Genomic DNA, 25,105 nt, shown 5'->3' with positions numbered 1-25,105 from the left:
CATCTGAATATACAGAATATTTTTTTTATCAAACAAGGAACGGCCTTTGGAAGTGGCCTAGCTAATGTGCCACCTGCCTTTTTACTGAGAGCGAGCAGAAGGCCAGTCTGCTCTTTCTAACACTAGAAGCACAAAAGTAGGACGAATCAGTGTTTCTAAAATCCTAGAAACTACTGACAGTGGTTGGACTTTTTTTTCCCTCATTTTGACTGTGACATCTGAATGAAACTAGGCTGAGAGACATATTCACATGAAATTCAAGTAGGTAGCTGCGTCAGCATGTGTAGGCTGCAAAGGAACAGGTACAGGTTTATTCTAGTCTGAAAAGAAAAGAGACGTAACGTTTTGGCTGTTGCGCTTTCTCTTTTCAGACTAGAATAAACCTGTACCTGTTCCTCTGCTGTCCACATGAAATGAAAACACCCCGATGCATTAAATGAAGGATAATTTAAGTATGGCAGAGGAGTAAAGAACAAAAAAACTAATTTCTGCATGAAATTCTAGTTTTCATTACCACTATAGACAGAAGTTCCATATTTAATTTTCGCTTGATCAGTTAACAGGGATTGCCCTGTACATACGTCATAGCAGAACTTTTAGTAAATGCTTTGAAAAACAATTCTAATAATTTTACCTTGAAAAATAAAATTTGATTTTATTTGATTACTGTTTTTGTGGAGCTATGTTTTTATTTCACTGATTTAGATGCTCATATCTGTCGGTACAGCCCTGCCCTACATAACAAGATCTGAAGAAATGCATCTGCAGTAATAAATTGGTCTAGACTTCAGGATGTTTTGCTAACTGCCCCACGGGGCCCTGGCATTGGAGTAACCTAGTGGAAGACCCGATTCTTAACAGATAAATGACCCTTGCTGAGGGAGGGGAGAGTTCTGTTCCAGCCAGTGCTCCTTGTATTCAATACAATATGTTGCAGACACCAAGAGCGCATCTTTTTACAGGCGCACTTTCTGTACAGTAACATGAAACTAAGATACAATGATTTTCAGTTTTGTATGCCAAAAAACACCCCCACACTGCATACAAATATGAAGATGGTGACTCAAAAAGGATAAAAATCAATGACCATGTATGCCATTTATCGTGTATTGATACAAAGAATACGCATCCATCCATTTTCTAACTGTTTCACCCAATTTAGGGTCACAGGGAGGCAAGAGCCTATCCCAGCAAGCAACGGGCACAAGGCAGAGCACACCCTGGATAGGACGCCAGTCCACTGTAGGGCAGATACAGACACAGACATGTTCTCACTGACCCCAGGGCCAATTTTCCCAGAAGTCAATAAGCCTACTGTACTAGTATGTCGTTGGACCGTGGGAGGAAACCAGAGCACCCAGAGCAAACCCACGCATACGTGTGGAGAACATACAAACTCCATGCAGATAACGATCCAGGTCCAGAATTGAACCCCGGGCCCCAGTGCTGCAAGGCAGCAATGCCAACCACTGCGCCATTGTGGCACGCAAAAAATCTGAACTTTTTCAGAAATATCACTAGGCTTGCTATTGCATCATGACAGACCCCATTCGTTTGTAATTACACATATGATCATGGCAAGATAAGACTACTGCAATTGGTTTGTACGCAGAAAAAAAAAGACCTTGAATTGTAATTACATTCAGATACTTGGCAAGTACCAAAGTATTTTATGTGAAGAGCAACTCATTTAAAACAAAGGAAGGATAGGGCAGGGGCATTTTCATTACTTTAAAGAACTAAGATCATTAGGGGAAAAAAAAGCTCGAAAGAGCTCCGTAACTTTTGTATCCTTCTTTGCACAATGTCTTCTCATCTTAGCCTCGTGAAATTTGTCTTCATCAACAACATGGGCGTCATTAAAAATGCTAACACTTGTTTGAGAGACGTCTATAGGAGCACAGGCCAGCCACTGACAAACACTGGAAGGTCCTGTGACAGTGCTCACACCTCATGTAAGGCAGGCAACATCAGAACTTTTACAACACACCTATTAGTATAGCCTCAATAGATCTGACTGATTTGCAATTTGGACATAATCTTAAAAAAGAAATACAAATGTATCTGTTAACTCCACTTTGTCTTTCATTATAATCCATAACACAAGCTTGAAGAAGTTCGTTTTGAAATACAGCATAAACTAAATTTAAATGCTGAACAAATCACAGAACCAGTAAGTAATACTTTGTGCTGTTGCTCTCAGAATAACTCCATTCAAATTCTAGTGAGTCATTACACGCCTGCCACAATCATTTTCTATCCATCCCCTGTGACAATCCAAAAACTATTTTTGGGGAGATTATAGGCTCCAATAAATTAAAAGCCTGTGTCCTAAATCTCCGGCTCATGACAGTGCTAGCTGGGTTTGTCACAGTTTTCTGGGGGTATCAGACAAGTAGGGTTGATGTGTAACATCAGTGGAAATTACTTATTTCAGCTTTCTATTGAGTCAGCAATCATCTCTTGTCAGATATCAAGGCAAGAGCAAAAATAAATCAATTTCAAAATGTAGTATTTAGTAGAGTGGCATTTCAAAATCTGAAAAAAAAATATTTGTAATCACAGTTATTAAATTTCCCTTTTCATTATTGCTTGGCATGCCCACTTAAAATATCCTCCACCTGATTTCTTCTGGTCTCTGCAGGACTTGTATTTGCACACTTTTCAAAGCTTCACTTTATCCTGATCACTAAACCACAACTGAGATGTATTGTAGATTGTGCACATAAACCTTGCTGGTATTCTGAAGAAAACGGATGGTATTCATAAAACCTTCTGTCTGCCTTACCATGGCAATAAAGGCTTTTCTCTTCATGCTGTGCCTTTTCAGTTCATAAGCAGTTTACTCACATACAGTAGGAGATGCTTTTATGTGAAGTATGCAATATGGTCAAAATGCCCATTTTCTCTCATTTAAGTGCATCAAAAATGATTCATTCAATGATTCACAAAAAAGTGTTGGTGATGATATCTGATATATGTCAAGGCATATGTGTTGTTGGGTCAGGATTATATTATAGTGAAATCTAGGAGCATTTTTTGTTTTTATTTCTAATGGTACCATAGGCACAAGCTAACGTGACTGAGATAGTAAAGGGAGCTCAGTCCCATGAGGTTTAAGGATTTATTTAGAATCTCCAGTTTGAAGGTAGACATTGACAAATCAAGTTGGGATTTCTCCCTTTCTGATCACAAACCAGAAACAACAACTTTAACTCTCTCTCATGAGGTGCACAGAGAAACAAACTTTGCAGAGTTGTGCTGTGCTTCTTTGGCACAGAGACCCATGGAATTCCATTCCAGGATGCACCTACTGTCAATATTTAGAGAATATCTTATGCTTCCATTGCTTATAGTGCCACCACGGTCCATCTATCTGTTATTGATGTGTTAATTACATTTGTTCTTTTTCAATATTATGGATCACTTGTAGAATATTGTCAGTGCCCAGAATACCAGTTTAACTTTGACAGAGAGGCTCAAGTATATTATATTTCAAAAGCACATTGCCTATTTTTTTGTAACCTGTTACCTGTTTTGTTGCCTCTTTCAAATTATAGTTTTTTTATTTCAGTGGCAGAGAAGATTCCTGAGGTGTGTTGGTCAACTGTACCCATCTCCCTTGTTGACCTCCTGATGTGGCTCCAACATGGTGTTGAAAGGCTTTCTGATTCAGAAAAGTCATGCGTTTGTGTGTCTTTTATCAGTTCATTTTCCTTACTTTCACGGCATTGTTTTTCATTTTTCATTTCTGTTCTGACAAACGGACAGCATGGCGGCACAGTGGTCAGCAGTGCTGCCTCACAGCGCTGGGGCCCTTGGTTCAATTCCAGACAGGGGTGCTCTCTGTGTGGAGTTTGAATGTTCTCGGGGTTCACGAGTTCTCCCCAGGTGCTCCGGTTTCCTCCCTCAGCCCAAGAACACACTGGTAGGTTGATTGACTTCTGGAAGCACTGTCCCTGGTGTGAGGGAGTGTGTTTTTGTCTGTGTTTGCCCTGGGATTTCCTGGCATTCCATCCGGGGGTACCCCGCCTCGTGCCTGTTGCTTTCTGGGATAGGCTCCGGCTCAACCATGACCCTGATTGGATGGGGAAGTTAGAAAATGGCTGGATGGGAGTTAAAAAAAAAGTTTCCACCACCAAAGTGCTTTTTTAAAATTCCATATAAAGCTGTCACAGTGGTTACACAGGGTGGTAGGGACTTATCTACAGTATCTGCCTATCTATTTTATAAATTACCACCAGTTAAACCCTCCCTTCGAGAAAAAAATCCAACATCTCTCTGTTAATTCATCTTTAAAGAAAGCAAAATTCCAGTGCAAGCAGTTCTAGAAATTCAGGAAAGTCAAGGAATGACTAATCCATCTATTGTATAACAACAAAAGTCTCATTAAGCTGACAAAAAAATAATCAAGGCACCCAAACTCACTCAGCAGCCCACTCAATGTAAAATAAGATGCGTGTTATGAACAAAAGCACATTTGTACAGTAAAACAGCTGGGAAATTTATGAGAGTTCTGGAGGATTATTATATTTATGGTCTTACAATTAATCTTGAGTGTATGAAGTGAAGCGCCCCTTAGATTTGTCTCCACAGCTCCAAACTAAATACCCTTCAAGTAGTCAGTAGAGCAGATGTCTGGAAAAACACAACATCAATTACAAAATGACTTATCCTTCAGTTTTTCACTGAACTGGATGCAAAGCCAGTGACCTACAGTTCTGAACGGAAATCACTCCTGACAAAACCTTACTAACACTATCAATCTGCAAAGTGTTCTGGGCATTAACGCTGTGTTTAAATGGAAGACTAAAACGGCAGAAACAGGTTTACTAGATTATCTATCTTATTTTAACAGCGATGCCACCGTGCGCATTCCTGGGGGACATGGGCCGTGCCGCTTTAATCTGAAATCAAACACCGTTCTCTTTCACCTCTGCTGTACTTCTCTTCCGCACGTCCGTACAGTATTTGCATTTTCAAAACTGCTGCATTTCAGTGTAAATAAAACTCTGAATTTGACTAGCCCAGAGCATTCTTTCATTCCTTCATTCCTGAGCTTGTACTTGCCGCCATGATAAAAAGAAAAACCAGACCCCGTTCCCCAGGGATCAGGTTTTTTGCTACACTAGCTGCTCTCCCCACTTGAGCCTATAAAACCCACTTGTATTTATCGTTAAGACCGGCGGAATTTTGGCTGAAATTTCATCCCCGTACCACTGAAATTATTAAATGCAACTTGAAAGAGAAAAATTAATGCTTCTTTCATCCAACCAGTATTGATCCTGGCTCCCGTTTCTAACACTTTTAAGTGTTGGCCCCAGACCTAAAAAATCCCACATGATTCATTTTTAATTGCGCACGTCAGAAAAGACGGCAGGGCTTTGCGCAGATGCTCGTCAGCTGGGGCGCTAAGAAGCACGTGCACTTGCCACGACCCCGAGACTTGCATCTCCGGTCCCCAACAGGCTCCCCCAATCAAGGCCTCCGCGCTGGACCGGCGCTCGTTACAGCTCCAGTCATCCCGCTGCAGCCTAGTAACAGCTCCTCTCTGGCGCACGCCGGGTCTCAGAAGGCGTCTCCATCAACATCGCGCATACAGTAAATAACAGATGAGGGAGACTTTCTTCCCCAGTCAACACCGGCACTGCAGGTCTGCCTCGCAGCTTCTCGTTCAAGTTTCAGAGTTCGCGGGGGGTTCAGGAGGACCCCCGAATAGTACCCTCTGTTCACCCCCCTCGCTGTTATAGTGTCCTATTACTCTTCTGCCAGATAACCATTATTACACACCCCGGTGGACTTGCCATTCTGTGGGTGCTGCCTCATACAGAAATGCACACAAATGCAGAACTCCCACCCTCCACCACCTTTAAAAAGACAACTAGAATCAATTTTTTTTTTCAACTGACAGCAAGCAATGTGATACCTCATATCATTACAACACAAACCCCAGGCTCTCTGTTCTTTAGCACACAGCCTATAATTTGCGTCGCAGAACAAAATCCAAGGACTCTACAGTAGGTACTCATTCATCACTGATATGGAACAGCAAGCTCTGAGGCTTGCTGTTTGAAAAAGAAACGAAAAAATTCTTAAGCGAATTACAGCAGACAGGTTACAAAATGCAAAGTTTATTAGGGATAAAAAGAGAAAAATGTCTTCCTCATACAAGTCTGTAATATCACAAAAGACCAGAACATTTGTCTGGCGATAGACTTATAACAAACCCAAGACAGCTGTCCTTTCAGAGAGGGTATACTTCAGTATGCAGGTCATCATGGGCGAAGCCAAAAGGGTCCTTTGAATAGCTATCATACAAGGTCACGATGTAAGAAAAATAAAAATATTTCAGCTCAGGAGTCCAGGAGCTGTCTGACACACCCACATATCAACATTAGGGCACTTCACTGCCATGACCAGCCACAACACCCACACTTACTTTTAATACAATCATCACTGCACGACTGCATACAGTTACAGAGAACTGTTCCAACATGGAGTTTCAACAGCCTCTATAACCTGTCCTGTTCTGACCTACACCATTCCCGGTCATGGGGGTTGAAGTAGAGGGTGTTATGGAAACTGAGGACTGAGAGCATCAACAGCTTCTAACAAATATCTAAAAAAGATTCTTCAATTAAAGTCATCAATGAGCACCGGTGACGGATATCTCATTTGGAAAAAAAAACAGAAGATACTGGGCTCCCTGAGGAATCACCACAGGTCACCCATCATTCTAGATGGGCAGACATCTGAAATTCCTCACTGCTGGGCAGTTTGTCTTCACAATTTCAATGAGCAAAAATTTGCAGATGGAGCTTTTCTTACCAAAAGCTGTGGTATGCAGGCTTCAGATTCTTCTTGAAATGTCCCCTGGAAAAAAAGTCAAACAAGTCTTTAAAAATTATGAAGAGGAATTTCTATTTAATGTGGTCTATGAGCTGAAGGATAGTTCAGAACACAGTACAGCATCACAATAGATTCTTGCTTTTCTCCTTAAATATGTCAAACCTGAGCACGTACTGATCAGATTTGCAAGTTAATATTTATTATACAGTATATAATGAACTACATCAAAACTGATTCCCCAGCAAAACACATTTGTTTACGGCATCCTACCTGTATCACACAACCCTGCCCAGTTCTTAAAAACCATTATGGATTAAATCAAAACTGAACAAATCAAACAGAATGCTGACTGGCTGTGCAGGCTTCTTCAGACACATTACGGCCTGAAACTCTGGGGACAGCAGCCCACAAGAATAAAAATAAAACTGTCCAGTACAGTATGTCAGTTATAACCTCATGCACAAGTGTAGCAAATCTAGGGGCGTCATGAATATAAAATCATTAGTCACAGTATTGCTAAGATGCTTCATAATTAATGAGCCTGTTTTGCATGGAAAGTTCTTCATTCCGCAGTGTGTACTGCCCCTGGGAAGTTGCGACTGGGGTAATAAGGGCACTTGGCCCATGGGGTGTCCCAGTAGAGGAGGGCCGGCCCATCTGAGGGTGACAGCAGGCGAGCGACCTCGATAATGAATTTCTACAGGAGGTGCCACTTACCCACTGCACTGGCCTCAGGACGCCCTTGTTAATCGTACAGATGTTTGCTGAGAGATAAGCACCTAATGAAGAGGCCTGCTGGAGTGATTAGCCCAGACAGCTTGCAATAATGACACAGGGTTGGGACTTGGTGAGGTAGACTAGATTCCTTTTGCGAACAGATACGTCTTTAGCACAAAAAACACTTCCTGTTGACTGATCGCCAGTTATGTTTCAATTCTGCTCTTTTCTCTTCATGCAAAGAGTGACACATCACAACCCATCTTCGCGGCACTGGAAGAACTCCAGTATTTAAAGGAAAGAACCTGAAAAATCATATCCTTAAAATTGTTCTGTGGTCTGTTAGTGAGCAAAGTGCAAAGATGCACAGTGCACAGCACATGAAACCAGATTTCTGAGTCATTCCCCTGGTGCTCTATTCCCTGCCCTTGAGCATCAACACACTTAGAGAAGAAAAACCATCCAAATGACACTTGACTTTGCCTCCAGACATGTGTTTAACCTACAGATCACTTCAGCTCCAGAGCAGTGAAGCAAACACATATTCTCTTGTAATGAACAAGTCAAGCAAATGGAAACGGGCTCATTATCTGTACCATTTGCTGTGGCCTCTCATGTTGCTTTGCATTGAGTATAGTGGAGATTGTGATCCACTGAGGACGGGGTGAGTCTAGCTTCAGTACTTCAGGACAGAGTGGCTACTGACCCTCCTGTACCTGTACCTGTACAGTGCAGCTCCCTGACCCCCCTCCATCAGCACAATGTGGGCGAGCTGCTGGTGCTGTGCTCTGTGGCCGTGTGTGGGTGCATTTGAGAGTCCGTCTGAGGGGATCTTGTTTCCATTGGTTGGTCTTCAGTATAGGGTGGACTGGGTTAGCCCAATGTTAACAAAGGAGTGTCCCGGTTGCAAAGCTGCAGGAGATAGCAGAATCAGCCAAGTCCAGCTTTAGCACTGCATCCTCTCTATTCACACTAAACCCCATGAGCTTCAACTGCCTGTGTTAAACACACCACAACAGCACAACACATGCACTGTATCTGAATTACCCATGGATTTACCATGGGGATAAATACTGTAAGCAGTTAGCCAGCAGCCATATCACCCTGCAACTCACAACTGGCAACCCACTGAAGCTAAGCAAGTGTGAGCCTGGTCAGTACCTGGATGGGAGACCTCCTGGGAAAAACTAAGGTTGCTGCTGGAAGAGGCGTTAGTGGGGCCAGCAGGGGGCGCTCACCGTGCGGCTCATGTGGGTCCTAATGCCCCAGTATAATGATGGGGACACTATACTGTAAACAGGCGCCGTCCTTCGGATGAGATGTAAAACCGAGGTCTTGACTCTCTGTGGTCATTAAAAATCCCAGGGCGTTTCTCGAAAAGAGTAGGGGTGTACCCCGGCGTCTTGGCCAAATTTCCCATTGCCCCTTACCAATCATGGCCTCCTAATAATCCCCCTCTATGAACTGGCTTCATTACTCTGTTCTCCTCCCCACTGAGAGCTGATGTGTGGGGAGCGTTTTGGTGCACTATGGCTGCCGTCGCATCATCCAGGTGGTGGTGGAGGGGAGTCCCCATTACCTGTAAAGCGCTTTGAGTGGAGTGTCCAGAAAGTGTTAGCAATTATTATTATTACAAAGTAAAATGATTGGAAACCAAAACCTTTATCATGGCGATCTTACATCGCAAAGTTTACAGCAGTTTTAACTTTTCTTTTGAACACATGTACCGTGATATTGATGACATGCAAACAAAATGAGTGGATTGTTTGTAGTATATTCTGGTAAGGATCATATAGTTCCGTTACTAAGGTAGCTGTGCCAATATGAGAGCGGGACAATCACAACATTTTCCATATTTTTGTTTAACTACAAAACCAGCACTATGTGGAAATTACAGCTTTGATGCTGTATTTGTGCTGCTGGATCGGAGAAAGTGGCGAGAACGGTCTTGTCCTGAGTCTCATGTCAATGTCTACCCTGACCTCTACAAAATGTGTGCACATTTCTTCAGTCTGGATTTCAAAGCCATCTAAATAACTCCCAAAGCCCGTATGCATTTTGGAAACAATTGTTAACAATGATCGCAGAGAGGAAGAATGAAAAACAGAAGTAGAAGAATAACAGCCTGTTGGAAAAGCATGTCATGACTCCCGTTTTCTTGTGATTCCAAGCGGCTGACAGTGGGACAATGGCAGGGTGACAGGTTTGCTGGGGAAGCCATCATTACTGTGTGTTAACTGGCTAATCAAGAGCCATCAGGGAGAAGGACAGCGATGAGCAGTGTTACTGTAACTCTGGGCTGTGGGTGTATGGACGTCTGATTGGGCAGCCCGGGCCAGCCTGTGGTGCACAACTGAGAACACAAAAATGAAGCCAAAATCTAAAGATAAAGACATCAGGTAATCTGGATTTTAAAGCCCCCCTTGAAACATGATAAAAGAAAAGACTACATCTTATGCAGTCAATGGGAGAGCGTGAAAACCTTTGATTCTTGGACTGGCTCTCCAGAGCAGAATACCACAGGATAATCATGATCTCTGCAGTAGAAAACAATAAAAAATGATATCCGGTCTGTAGTGGGGAATAACATGTACACTGGGGTGTCAGACACAAACCTTCATGGAGAGAAATCTCAAGAGGAAAAAGAAAGGGACACTCACTTCCCACTCAGAGAACAGGTTTACAGTAAAAATGGAAGAACGAAACTCAGGCCTGTCCCTCTCTTCTTCCGGAGACAAGGTCAAAGGTTTTATCTGTGCTTCACGTAGCATGAAGCAGGTAGCCTCTTAGAGAAATCAGAAGCTGCAGCAGCAACTCGTAACCATGCTTTTGAGAAAGAAAGCTAGAGGACAGAGAAAGGTGCAGTTTCCGCTAGGGAGCCTCTCTGAGGCAAAGTGCAGTACAAAATAGCAGAAATCATAGTTTGCAGCCTTTTGCACCCTAACCTGCATCGCCCCAGTCAGCATGCAGTCACTGAACTTTGGGATCTCACCCTAAAAATCATCACTCAGCTTCACTGAGGCCTCCCCACACAGGAAACACAGTTAGATTCAATTTAAAATGCAAATACTTTAGACCAATTCTTCCCTGCTTAACAGGATCAATCCTCAAGAAAAGTTTTTTTTTTCCTTGATGCACAAACCTCAGTCCTCACAAAAAGCTATATAACAAATTGATTATTTCCAGTGACTCCACTGCTGCAGATAAGAAAGCTCGCCTCAGGAACAAGCTGATGCAGCATTTTCGGCAATATCCTTCCTGAACACGGTGTACAAGATTACAGGTAGCTGACAAAAAAAAGAGCTTCTCTTGTAAATTTTAATTACAGTTGGGCCTGAAGAGATACAAATGCATCGTTTGCATTATTCATTTCAGGCCAAGATTTTTCCTGATGAGCCGGTAATCATTTTCTTAACCACAAATCAGCCGTTTCGCCTTTTGCGGTGAGTTTAACTGGAAAGCCATGAAGATGGCGGTTGAGGCTTGATTTCGATTTTTAAGAACTTTATTTTCTTTTCACAAAAAAAAATTCAGGACATCACAAATTAGAAAGCTTTACATTAATATACATACTTAAAACAGTATATATGATCACATCTCATTACATTTTGACACGGTACCAGTTACATAGCAACAATTTCTTTTTTTTCTGGTGCAAATCACATTCTTAGTTAAAAATGATAATGTTTCTCACAGTTTCTTGAGATATTGACCTATGCCCTCTATTTCCCACAGATTTTCTGCTTCCTCCCTCCCTTCTCTCCACAGATCTCTGAGGTAATAGTTCTCTCGGGTGATGAACAGGGCCAGGCTACCTGCTGCCTTGACTGGGACCTCGATGCCTTTGAACAGCCCCAACTCCTGTGCTCCTGCTAATGGAACAAACCTGCCCTATAGCTGCCATTCACCCGCACCACCACTGGGACAGTATAGCTGCTTTCCCCATGCACGGTGTGTGTCAAGGATTGTAAGCTCGCTGCAGGCAATGTCACGATGGGCTGACACTGGGCAGCAGTGGAAGAAACTCCACAGCCCATCGTGCTCCTCAGCTCCTCATTCCAGATGCCTGCTAATAAGCAGACAGCCGTGGAGAGAAACAGACCAGCAAGTGCAGGAGGAGATAAGAGTAGGCAGGTGCATAAATGCAAATCTGTTGCATAGCTATTGGAAATGATGCTGAAAAAACCTGTTCTTACCCCTGCGCCAAATCACTTTAATCTTAAATAATCCGAGCCATCGCTCCAATAGGAGCGTAGAAAGCCGCACCGCTCCAGAGGCTGCACGGACCGGGAGGTGAAAGGTCAAAATGCGCAGACCCCCTCCCCCCCTCTCACTGCACCTAAATGACCACAGCCCTCAGACAGGTGGGCAGGAAGAGGAAGCCACTGGAATTTTACCTCTGTGTAACACACAGGCTGAAACGACTTTGATTGAAGTAGCTGTAAAGATAGTTTATCTCTGTAATCTATGAACAGAAAACATTGGGGGGAAAAAAGAGAGCAGTAATTGTTGCAAATAATGTTTCCAAATATGTACATGTATTGTCATTCATATGCATATCATGTCTCTGAAAAGGCTGAGGATGCAGCTTAATTGCATCATTATCTGCCCTGTTCAACTATTGATCACAGGCGTGCCAATCAGCTACTGGCTATTAGGATCAATAAACCAGTTTGCGCATCAACATGAACGTATTCCCTGAAATTACAAAACAGTGCCACAGTGCAATGCTTCAAAACCACCATGCATTATTAAAAACAAAATCTAGCGCCCATTCACTCCTAAGGTATTTAGTGGTTACCCCAAACACAGACTACCCCACTCTAAAAACACAAAGGCCTTAGGGCACATTGTCTATGCAAGCATTCTGTGTGTAGCGCAGACATGGTAAAACCTGGATTTAAACACCTGATTCAAGAACACCTTGGACTGTCAGTTCCACAGTCAGTGTAAGGCACACGGCATTAGAAAAATCTGGTTCTCAAACGCAGCTAGTCGGACCAGAAACAGGAGCTACTGCCAGCTCAACTTAAACAAAAGAGCAATATCTAGATACCTTTCACACCAGCAGAAAAAGTTTGATAAACGAGATAACAAGAGATATACTTCTGATCAGGTATTGTCAAGAGCAACCATTCAAAGAGTTATATCCTACCCACAAAATCTGTTTTATTAAATTAAAATAAATCAAGGGTGACAAACAGTGAGCTATTGCCTCCATTATTTTAAAGTCATTATCTGTTTAATGAAACTTGCAAATTACTTTTTATTATTTGCAGATTCTAATGCAAGAGCCTGTTTCACTTGAAACCAAATTGAGAACAATAATCTTAGCACTGGAATTTATTGAAACAGCTCAGACTGCTCAACTGTTATTCCACAGTTCTATCTGGTGCAATTACAGTTACAGAATACTGCTGCAGTACTCTTTTGGTGAAATTAAGCTTAAATGCTACCTCATTTCTTCCTTCACTGTAGGCGATCTCACTCCCTTGACTATGTCAACTCAATGGCAGTTAGACAGCACCATTTATTGTACATATTGGGGTGTGAGAAAGGTCAAGTCAATTGTAATATTTAAAAAAAAAAGTGTTTTATGTAATTATTCCTGTGTTCGATAAAAGTGTGGATCGATGGAAGTCTCTATGAATAGAACAGTGCCAATACTGCAATTCAAAACAACCTTTAGATAATTGGCAGCTACGTTTCATTACATTCGCTACAGATCCACTGATAGGACGTACAGCAAATGAACAGCTTGTCAGTGACGTTTTCTGAAAATGAGAAAGTGTTTTTAGTTAAAGGAGAAAAACGCTTTTTTTGATCAATTGTTATAATAGTGAGAATAGGGGACCAAATGGGGTCTACCTAGGGTTAGGGTTAAAATTTCTATCAAATTCTTTAAATTGCTCAAAAAAAGCGTGTTTCAATGCTTTTATGAACAAAAATGAAAAATTTTGCTAAAAATTTACAGTATTGTGAATTACTGCATAGCCTAATAACTAAAGTCAATGACAAGAAAAGTAAAACACTAAAAATGTCAAAGAAACTCAATGCTTCTCGTCAACGCATTCACGTTGTTTACAATCATCTGGTGTCAGTGGTTTTCTAACCCTAACCCTAACCCCATACATACTTTATGAGAGCAGAAAACTTGCTTCAGCTACACCTTCAATGGATGTATTCGATCAGCAAATCATATAGAGGGGAAATATCAAGTTAATAGAGTGTGACTTCGAGGTGATTTTGGAATGGGTGAATCAATAATTTTCAAGATTTCACACATTGAATGTTTTTGACTGTAAAACTAAATGTGTTTTTAGTTCAAGGAGAATTCATGTTTCCTGGACATTTTAGGTGATCACTTCTCCAGTCAATGACATAAGACACTACATTGACTGGAAACACACTTATTTTGGCCAGTTTAAAGAACTTTGTAAGCTTTGTTTCCTTTAAACTACGGTAGAAATTGTAACCCTAACCCTAGGTGGACCCTATTCAGTGCCGTATTCTCTTTACTACAACAAGAATGATGTTGCCATGTCAGGACATTTAATATGTCAAATCTTGAAACATCTTGCTTCACCCATTCCAAAATCACCACAAAGTCCATTCTATTAACTTGATATTTCCCCTCTATATGATTTGCTGATCAAACACACCCATTGAATTAAGGTGTACCTCAAGCGCTAGCCAATTATCAGCACTTATATGTATGGGGTTAGGGTTAGTGTTAGAGAATAACTGAAGCTAGATGACTGTAAACAACATGAATGCGTTTCTAGTTCAAGGAGAACTAATGTTTTAATGGAACCTTTGAGTTTCTTTGACATTTTTATTTTTTGACTTTTTCTCTCATTGACATTACAGTAGGTAGTACGCTATGCAGTACTACACAAAACACTTTACCAAAATTTTTCAGTTGTGTCCATAAAACTATTGAAACATGCTTATTTTGGCCAGTTTAAAAAACTTGGTAAGCTTTGTTTCCTTTGAACTTTGGTAGAAACTGTAACCCTAACCCTAGGTGGATATTCATCCTCTATGTAATTTGCTGATCAAACACATCCATTGATTTCAGAATTTTCAGAGTCCTTCTTCACAGTTTGTTTCTCTTATTTTTTAATGCAGTATGTAATAATGCACAAAGCGATGAGCACAAACATCTCTTGACATCTCTTTCTTTCGTGTCGGCGGTATAAACTGTTATTGAACAAGTTTTGTTTTCCCTGCACCTTCGGGGCCCCTAGCAGTCATTCAGCCTGATCCACTTAATGGTAAATTTCATTCCACTCAATAGAGGAGAGAAAAAAAACTTTACAGAATGATCAATTACAAACACCCATAAGGCCTTTCTGATTGTTTATATGCAAGCAGCCTGTACAGACTGAACGTTTTGACCCCACATGCCTAGCCGCTTATCAGCAGAAAGCAGCCCTGGTGGCTAGGAATATTTAATTTCATTAGGAAGTACTGCTGACTCTGGTAAATCTGTACCCGCTTCCTCGGGATCAGGGGAATTCCACAGTCTTTCTACAGAGGATTAAAGAATTCACAGTGCTTCCCCCCTGCCTCCTCCAGTATGTTCCCTGCTTCCTTTCAGAACATTCTTCTTTCCACCTGCTAAAAAACCTTTTCCTGCATTACCATGATTTCATTTTAGAGCTGTCTGGCTGTGCGACACGCAGAACCCAATGATATCAATTTCAGTTCTGATTAAAAAGTAGACCCCCTGCTACACATGAAAACGCTCAGGTGCCTCTGAAGGTTTTTTTTTTGTTCTTCTTCTTCTCCTGAACACAAAGCAGAATGGCGGTATCTAAAATACAGAACTTCCTTTGCCACAGCAAGGGATGGGAAAACGTGCCCCAGTTCATCTACAAGTCCGAAGCAAAACTAACCACTGTGCTTATTTCTCACACGGACCGCATTTTTTTTTTACTTCTTTTGAAAAAGAGGAAGGCTTCTCGACAAATAAAAGTGGCAACACAAAAAACAAAACATAGCACTTGAACTTTGATAAAGTTTCACCAAATCTCTTAAATCCGGTAAAAAGCATGTTCCACAAATTTAAAGACATATCCGTTCGGCACTTTGTTTACAAGATCAATGCAGTAACTGATAACCTAAAGCACAGTTGACATTCTCGTTGGAAAGGGTAACCCAGTGAGGAAATAATGAAGGGAGATGCTTTAAAAGAAACTAAACATTTCACACAAGTCTAAGGCCAGATTTGACAAAGATAAGGCAAGGCAAGCAGAACTGACTGGACTGCCCAGCTATGGACAGCATTGCATATTTAACTCATGTACAACTCTGATTCCTGTATCATGTTTAGATTGGGGGTTAATTAAGGTGTTAACAGCAACCCAAATATGATAATCCACCTCTACTGTAGATTAATTATCTTAATAAAACCCTAATCCTGAACACTATTCAAACCTACCTTTAACCCTGGGGTTATTTGTAGAAGGTAATTTGTTTCACCTGAATATAAATGTACTCATAGATGAACTATTATCCGTTTTACAAAGTGAAAACTCTAAACTGAAGATTAATCAGGATTTCACAGTTCACTTTTTTTCCCCATACACTTTATTAACAAAACATTTCTCCTCAGAACTATCCATGGTGCTGAAGTCTGAGTGAAAAGTGGAAGATCATCTGAATTTCAAGAGCAAGGAAAGTTTATTCCGACAGCTGTGAACAATCAGCCTGAACTTTATAAACACTCCATCACCACAACAACCTTCTTTTACCAAGAGTGATCCCCAAAAGGGCTTTACAGAGGTATACCTGTGAGGCAAGAAAACTCTGCTGTCTCAGATTGGAAAAGTTTACTGTATTTTACGTCTGGACTTTCCCATCTCCCACACATTTTAGAAAGTCTCAAAGGTGTGGTCTTTTCTTTTCATAAAATAAAACACCCAGTTCAGTCCATGATATCTCCAATTGATCACTGAGTTTTGTTAGTGTGCACACATTTACAGTTTTCCATGAAAGTTCAGCCCAATGTGAAAACAATTTTTTTTTTTTTTTACATCTAACGCTGAGACTTATTCACTGTGTGGGCTGTTTCTACTTATAGCTCTGTAGATAAATGTCCAGCACTATAAATTAACTGAATCTTGGAACAGTCATTGGCTTTCAATTAGTAACTCCACTGAAACCTTTCCATATTTCTAAAGCAATGCACTTGGGACAGAATGGGAATGTGGTACAGTAAGACAGCACAGAACTGCTGGTCCCATACTGATAGTTATTCTTTAAAAAAATAGCCGGAGCGAGATGGTTTTTAAAGATACCAACTAAATGAGATTTCATCTGAGGCCGAGCCGGTTCTGAGCAGCCTTTAATATCTGTTGTTTGTAGACCGAAACCACAGCCAATCAATATCCTCTTTCCATTAGAAAAAAAGCTGGGGGGGCAGCACTGTTGCCACTTCCCACAGCCCGCAAGGCATTAAAATTCAAAGCACGTCGCCCATTTAGAGAAAGTGAAGGGGGAAAACATTGAAATGCAGGACGTTTGCTTTTCATTTCATCTCGGAACTCATCCAGCCACCTCACAGAGCTCACTCCCAGCTGTCGGGCTGATTAAAACCATTTGCTTATTCACGATTGATCGGCATTCATCTCCAATCGCAACGGGAAAACAGGAGAAGAAAAGATTTTCTAAGGAAAAAAAAGATCATTCAGTGTTACATGAGTGCACGGGCTGCATTGTGCCATTTGTGCTGAAGGGACAAGGCACATCTAGAAGAAGCATCACTGCCTACAGAGTTTTTCCAACCAGCCAGCTCGAGTCAGGGATAAGAGTCAGAATACAGTGTGTTATCCCTACACCTGAGAAAGAAGAGCAGCAGCAGGAAAAGGAGGCTGAAAGATTTTTTAGATGGGTTTTTAGTTTAAAGGACAGTACTCTTCCAGTCTAGACAAAGACATCTCGCTGCCCACAGGTCACATGATCTTCAACATAAAATCTTTAAAAAGACAGTAATATTGGCGATTGCCATAATCAACAAATATATTTGAGCTCCACTCGCTGTAAGAGGTTTTAAGTGACAGGGGATGGGCCTTGCAAACTGGATGTTGCCTGACCCTTCATATAACAATAAAGATCCTGTAGTCAGACCTATCCAGATTAAGCCAAATACAGTATACTGCATAGTTTAACTTCTGGATTTCAGTAACTTTCACTTAGATCTTTAGTGCCGGTCAGTAAGCAGTGTGTTAGGTGTGTATTTTACTGCAATAGTTCCAACAGACATCACTTGTAAGGGTCTTCATGAACTGGTAAATTTGAGTGCCATTCGCTGTAAGGTTGTGATCAACCGCTTATTCAGCACAACTGTGATGAGGCGCCCCTTCCCTATCTCTCACAGGTGGGTTTGCCTGATTTCCCGGTCAAGGTGCTTGTGCAAGCGCAGGTTGAGCCCTATGATCACAGCTTTGAGCCTGGGTCATACTGCAAGTCATGCTAGTCATCTGTGTTTGGCAGCTCACAACAGACTGAGGGCCTCCAAGGTTAAGATCAGATTAGTCCACATGGAACACCCATGCAAACTTGGGAAGAACACATAGCAGGCTCCCCACTTCCAGAATCATACCCAGGACCCCAAAACCTTAGACGATGCAGCACTAACCATCGTGCCCCTGTGCCACCCATTCATGGCAAATAATTTAAACATAAATTAAAATAACTGCAAAGGAAGGACAAAAGGTAGAACAGAAATTGCTGTCTGAACTGTGCATGAGGAGACATTAACATTGGAGAAGCTTGTCAAAAAAACCTCTCAATATTTGACCTCCAGGCCCCAGAACAAATAATGCATTTATTTTCCCATTCAATATGGTCCTGAAACGAATGGAAAGGTGAGGACTTCTTCAGCTTTTGTCTGTAAGAACTGGTAAGAGAAGAGTAAGACAGAAGGGACAATCCTGACCATTCCACACCCATGCATTTTTCCCAGAAACCACATCCAAGCCAATATTGACCATCACAACCCAGTCAAGAAAAAAACAATGACCTTGGGCACTCCTGTGTTGTGCTAGCAGAAAGGGATCATAAAAGTTAGAAACAATACTATTTATCACCTCTCTAGGATGAGATGTACAGTATCATCTGATCAAGAAAAGGCCCTGTGGTTTACACTTGGAACCCACTGTATATGCTGACAAACACCAGTGATCAATGCAGTGAAATATAGACTATTTGAAACTTAGTAACAATATGAGCGAAGTACTCCTAGATATGTGGCATTGTATTGGGCATGAAGACTTATGAATTTGGTTTCGGATTCTGTAATCCTCAGCTTCGTTTCGGAAGTACGATGATTCGGTATTTTAGTCATTACTCGAAGTTATTCATCACAATAACTGCATCAATAATCCATTTCAAACACTGTAGGACCTTCAAAGGAATCCAAACAATGACCATGCTGTGGCCCAGGCTTTTGGAATTAAAGCAGATGAATACAAATTCATGTACGTTCAGAAGAAGAGCCTGCGAAGCACAGGTACAGATCACAACTACAGCATGTCATGTTCGGCTTACATCACAGTTTTATCTTGACCTGAACTGGAACTGGAAAGAAACATTGCTAACACTAAACTGAAACAGAGTTTCATCGGTACAACTGCTTCCCCTTCCTTCAGAGACAGGAAAACATTTCAAACCAGGAAAGTCCTCTGTAGCCAACCCGTTCAGTACAAATGAAAGATTTAACTTCATCTAAATGCTAATGTCATATGATTTCTCATAGAGCACTACTTGCTAATGAGAGGCTGCTGAATAAATTGGTACCGTAAGAAGGGATAATGACATAACAGTGCCAAACAAAGGAAGTTGGAATCTCCTGACCTGGAATGATGCAGTCTACGTGAACAGCAGTAAATACAGATGCATCAAGGTCACTGATGAGCTCAGTAACTCACCTCCATACACCGTGAAAGTGGTTCAGGCTGTAGTGTAGTGTAGTATAGATTGTAGTGCACACCCTGCTGGTACAATAAGGGCATTGCACCCAGATTGACCAAGGCAAGAACCTGTCACTCAAACCAGAAAGCCACCAAAAAACAGGAGAGATTTCTGCAACTGTGGGTTTAATTTGAGCACTGCTTTAAAGACCATTTTGTCCTGGATTTTAAAACAAATGTAGTTCTGTAGTGTCCTGTTTTTCTCATTTACCTCACTTCTTGTGCACAGCAGTGGCAAACCTGGTCGTTAAAACTGAGAATACATGGTTACCGCATTCTCCCACTATGTGAAGCCATTAGCAAATATTTTCAAATTGATAAGAGTTGGCAAGACACTCTGAACTGCAATGGCGGCTTCCTGCACATCTGCAAAATCTAAATATCTGTAGTAGACCAGTGTGTGTAGCGTATTACAATCATACAGCTTGCATGATGAATTACAGCATATCTCAGAGGAGCAGAGAAAATCTCCAGTGATATTGATATCTGTAAAGATGAAAATGGAGGTCGGAGTTACTCACAGTAAAATATATATATTTTTTAAAGTGGATTCGCCTTTTATGTTTGTTATACCAACCCAATTTGGAATAGCCTACTCCACATCTGTGAGCCAATTAGCTATGAAACTCTTGAATGCATGCAGAGGATGAGGAGTAGGCTTGAACCCGTGATCACAGAGCTAAAACTGCACTTGGAGAGATCTGTTTGGTAAACATCCATGCATTTCAAGAAAAGGCCAGCTCTAGTCTAAGTGTACAACAGACATTGAATTGAACAAAAATTGCATTTGTGAGTTCCCCATAAAACAGGACAAATCACAATGTGCTATGCTGCAGATTTTCACTGTGTAAGAATACAACTTACTTACATCCAAATCATTTTCTCCAGATACAGATGTCTGAAGGAACGCTCCATATTTTTGATGTCACATGAAGGGAAAATTATTTATATTTGTCCAGAACCTTGTGCAATATAAGATTTTCTATGCCTAAAAGTATCTATATCCTACTGTAACCTTGACAGTTATAAGTGATTTAGGACATGCTACAGTGACTAATGCAAGCAATTGATATTCAGAGTACTAATTGTTAAAATGCATCATGATATAAGAGCAGCAGTTCTACAGTTAATTATCATTGTCATCACAGGTTTCACTAAATGGGGTTTTTGTAATAGGCCTGTTGCTTTTTAGCAGGTTTCCCAGCATGCACCATCAAATCTATTCATCTGGGGAGGTTTTTCAATAAAGAGACCTCCCGCCAGTCTCTGAATTCATCACCTGCTCAGATGGATACTATTGTTGATCTGCAAAGGGTAATCATTAGCCACTGCTAGGAGTGTCACATTTAGTTCATGATTATATATATGGCCCCAAGACTGACATTAACATCCTGTTGTCCAGCTATCCCGGCAAACCACTTGAGAAGCTCCTCTCAAACCAATGGACTAGGACTGGGAAATATGAAATAAAAGAGAAAGATAAATGTGAAATTCTCCTTTGCTGACGAAAAATATAAACATTGTGCTATGAATGATTAAAATCAGCATACAGACATGGTTTCATTCAGTATGGTTTTACTGACCTGAATCGATTTCAACACTTACAATGCCAGTTTTACCTGGTGAAGCTACACTAATTGATATGAATCACAGCAGACTAAATAAGCCCAGTTTCCAGCTAATTATGCTGGTCTTCTTACTGTACACTGACTTCAATTTAAGAATTAAGCAATATGCTCTAATATTAAAACTAGCTTTCTTGTATGCACTCTGCACTGCTTTCTTTCCACAATTCATAATTTATGCAGGCTCGGCTGAAATGCTTTTTCACTCGTAAAGGATTTGGATACTTTTTAGCCCAACTCATTCAGAAGTAGACAATGGACCAAACTCACAGAAATAGAGCTACTTCATTTAAATGCTAATGCACATGGATTTGAAATAACGTTTGGCTATCACTTCATAGACGCTGAATGAAACACAGCCCACAGATCACTGCTAGCAGAATTTAAGTTACTTAAGGCTTAGAAAATTCAATAAAATTCTCGTTCTGCGTAAATTACAAGGACATATTGGAAGATAACTCCAGGAATAACAAGCAAATTATGTGGCTACAGTGGAAAATGGTGGCAAGAGCTGTTCTTGCTTTAAGGCCCCTGATAAAGACTTTCTTTGAAATTCAGCAAGGCTTTTTAAAAGCCTGGCTCACACATAGTGAGGGGCCGTTTCAAGCAATAACTGCATCTCTAAGGTCACCTACTGCTTTCACCATTTGACCCGCACTGAAATGTCCTCCTTGCGTGCAAGAGTGAGGTATAATCTGACAGCCAAATCTACATCCTAGGTGTGCCACGACTTGAGATATTGCCTTTTGAAGAAAGACAATAAAATGTGCTTGTTTTTATTCCTGTTTTTGTTCCTCTTATTTATTTCTAGCGTGTGTACTGGGTTAAGACATGTTAAAAAGCCAAAGGTTCAGACAGGATGGCCAAGGTGTTCTCTTTAATTTAAGACCCCAATCAGGCCTGTAGTGTGTATACTCTCCAAGATAATTCAAAGTATTAAAGGGTACATCCATTCCAGGACGACACTGACCTTGACATCCATTTTGGGGGAGGGGGGTGTATACGATTAAAACAGTCTCTTACAGAGGAAAAAGGGAGTGGCCATGATCTCACTTTCTTTGTACAGCTCAGCAAGAGGAAAAGGCCCTTCCCAGCGTCATTCTGGGAGTAGTAAAAGGAGGGCTTTACCCCACAGCCATGAGTCATGCAGAGCAGATAACAGATCCAAGGGGAATCGGAGCCTCTCCTTGTGGCTTGAAGCAAGGACTCTGCCTTCAACCTAGCAGGATATTTAAAAAACAGGATATTAAGAAGGTAACTAACACATACAAATCACCTGCCTCTGGCAGACACTTGGAATACGAATTTCAAGAGCCAAAATTAAATGTATCCCTATGAAACTCACACTTCACTCACACAGCCATCAAACAGCCTAATTCAAGGTTCGATTTCATTGTGAGCGAAAGAGAAAACTGGAATCTGATTCTGATTCTCTTTAATCAGTTGCAGGGAGGATACACTTGTTAATTTCACACAAATGAAAGGGAATCGTGAAGAATACTCTGCAAGACCTGCATGCGATGTGGGAGTGAATCACAAACTGTGCCAGGGTCTGGAAATAGCACACATCAAAAGAGCTTCTTCCCGCGGATGAAAGCCATATTTCAAGGTTCTTCTACAGAAACACCACAGGAATTCTTGAGAACCACACCAAGCACTGTGGAGCGCTTATGAAAAGAAGGGTTCAACAATAAGCACAGAGCAGGGCACGAAGATGAATTTACCAGACGCCTGAAATACACCCTTTTAGAAATGAGCCATCAACTCAGGGGGAAAAAAAGATTTCCACTGTGAATGGAAGGTTAGGGCTATGATTGTAATGGTTAGCACAATTGTCCAGGTAACCCAATCACTGGATTCTAGATTCAGAGACAGCTCTGAGCTTCCACATGCTTTAAAGAAAAAAAAAGGAACAGGGCTATATATACCTCGCACAATGACCTTGCGTGGTCTAGAGCTGCACCAGTTCCACTCCAGCCTCTTCATAACCAGAAACCCTGTTTGTTCCTGACAGCAGGGAGCCCACTGATACCATGTTCTGTGAGTTCTCAGAAATCTCGGCCACAGGTTTATAAGCTACAGTGAAAGCAGGCTGCTATAGTACTGTACTTGAAAGGGATGTGCAGGAAAACGGCACTCTCTGCTGCATCCTATTTGCTTGTAAGAACTGGAGTTTGTCTCACTTCTAAGAGGCTGTGCTAATAATCGTCCCATCTGGTATACTTACAACATCCAGGACCCAGAGAATTGTTTTATACAATAAAGGCTCTAATCGTACGTCCCACTAAGAAAGTCAGAAATCTCAATGACCCTGAGGTTTTAGACCAGCACTGACAAGATCACATTAACATTACAATCCCCTTGACTACATAAATGCAATAGCTCTTTAAACAAAGATATCTTTAGAAACATTTTAGATACTTTGTGGCAAATTTTGCTGCTGTCAATATCGCAGATCCTTAAAAGTGAACATTTTGCATCACTGATGCTTTTAATAGACTGTACAGCTACTATCTTGAGGACTACACTGAGGCAGTACACAGTACCAGTATGTTTCCACTTGTGTTTAGCATATGAAATACACTTTAATAAGGCTCCACTTTCAAAAAAATGTTTCCCATGTGACATCAGGAAAGCAAGCTGTCACATTCACAATAATTTTAAAACATTAAATGCTGTAGTTTTTATGTTGAAAAATGCTCCATTTAACAACCTCCAATACTCATGAAGCTGACTCTAATCCCTGTCCCTTACATAAACTCAAACCTTAATCCTGCGAAACAGATACCTTGAGAAAATCCACCACAAAAATTAAGGAAATCTGATTAATTAATATTAGCCATCACATTCGGGCCGTGAGCTATCACAGCTATGGGTGAGATGGGTGAGAGACTAAGGCACTGGATTTGAAATCCAATGGCATTTTCCCACACAAATTCAAGCCCTGTGCAAGAATACACAGTGTTTTGTTTCAACAATGACATCTGGTTAGTTATGAAGCAAAACTGTTCTCTGATTTTTCCCGGACCCTACAAATGACACCAAGGCTCTTGGTAAAAGAACAGCCTGTACTTGCCTCAGCAACGCCCAGACTATAAATCCCCAAAAAAGAGGCATGAAGACAATGAAAGAAATAAGCAGATCTTCCTGACAGGGTATAATTACAGCTGACAAGTTTCATTAGTGCTTTCTAATGTCCTGACAAGCTGTTTCTTTGAGGTTTCATTTTAAAAACAAAACGGGTGCCAAAGAAAAACACAAGAACAGGTGTTTTACAGTTTACTCGTGCAAGATAAATAAAACTGCATGCCATATCCATGAATAGAATCAGAAAGGAAATACTTTTGGGGTAGTGCATTATTTTGTATTTCTGTCATATGGTTCCACAAAGAACTTCTTTTCATAAACTTCATTCACTTAGCGGCAGAACAAAAGCACACGGGCTTCTGAAGGACAGAAGGAAACCTGTTCTGAAGAGGCAAGACTACAAAAGGAAAAAGAAAACAAACAGAGATTAAATTGATTTTCTTTATCAGCTTTGAAAAGCATGGGATTGAGGTGACAGTGTTGTGGCAGCTGCCTCACAGCTCTTGGGTCCAGCTCCTGGCTATGATGCTGTACATCTGGAGTTTGAATGTTCTCCCAATGTGCACATGAGGTTTTTCCAGGTGTTCCAGTTGCCTTGTACTTCCTAAACATGTGCTGCCTGGGTTATGTGGCGTCACCAAATTGTCAAAATGTCCCCGTGAGTGTTTGTGCTTGTGGTCTCACCTTGTGCCATATGCTGGGTCCCTGATAGAGGCAGGACACCTGGCCACTTTCTGATAAAGGGCAGATGGAATTGTGGGTGGTACACATTACAGGGAAACTGTCGTGAACAACTACACCGATTTACAAAAAGAAAAAAAAAACAATGCATTTAGAAAATGTCATTAT

At 41.1% G+C, this 25,105-nt stretch overlaps 1 protein-coding gene across 6 annotated transcripts in view; it reads right to left on the bottom strand.

The window, feature by feature from the left end:
• Positions 1-25,105, bottom strand: part of LOC148659095 (amyloid-beta A4 precursor protein-binding family A member 2-like) — an 88,899-nt gene that overhangs the window by 57,134 nt on the left and 6,660 nt on the right. For 4 of the 6 annotated variants that reach the window (XM_088641000.1, XM_088641004.1, XM_088641005.1 and 1 more), the window contains exon 2: positions 6,829-6,873. The exons of the other annotated variants lie outside the window; for them this stretch is intronic. The gene's annotated coding sequence lies outside the window, so the exon portion shown is untranslated. The remainder of the gene's footprint in view (positions 1-6,828; positions 6,874-25,105) is intronic. 6 annotated transcript variants of the gene reach the window in all.

Source organism: Lepisosteus platostomus, chromosome 7 (genome assembly GCF_059453375.1).
Source record: "Lepisosteus platostomus isolate fLepPlt1 chromosome 7, fLepPlt1.hap1, whole genome shotgun sequence".
Classification (NCBI taxonomy): Eukaryota; Metazoa; Chordata; class Actinopteri; order Semionotiformes; family Lepisosteidae; genus Lepisosteus; species Lepisosteus platostomus.
The sequence above is the reverse complement of the archived record's forward strand: the minus strand, read 5'-3'. Positions and strand labels throughout refer to the sequence as shown.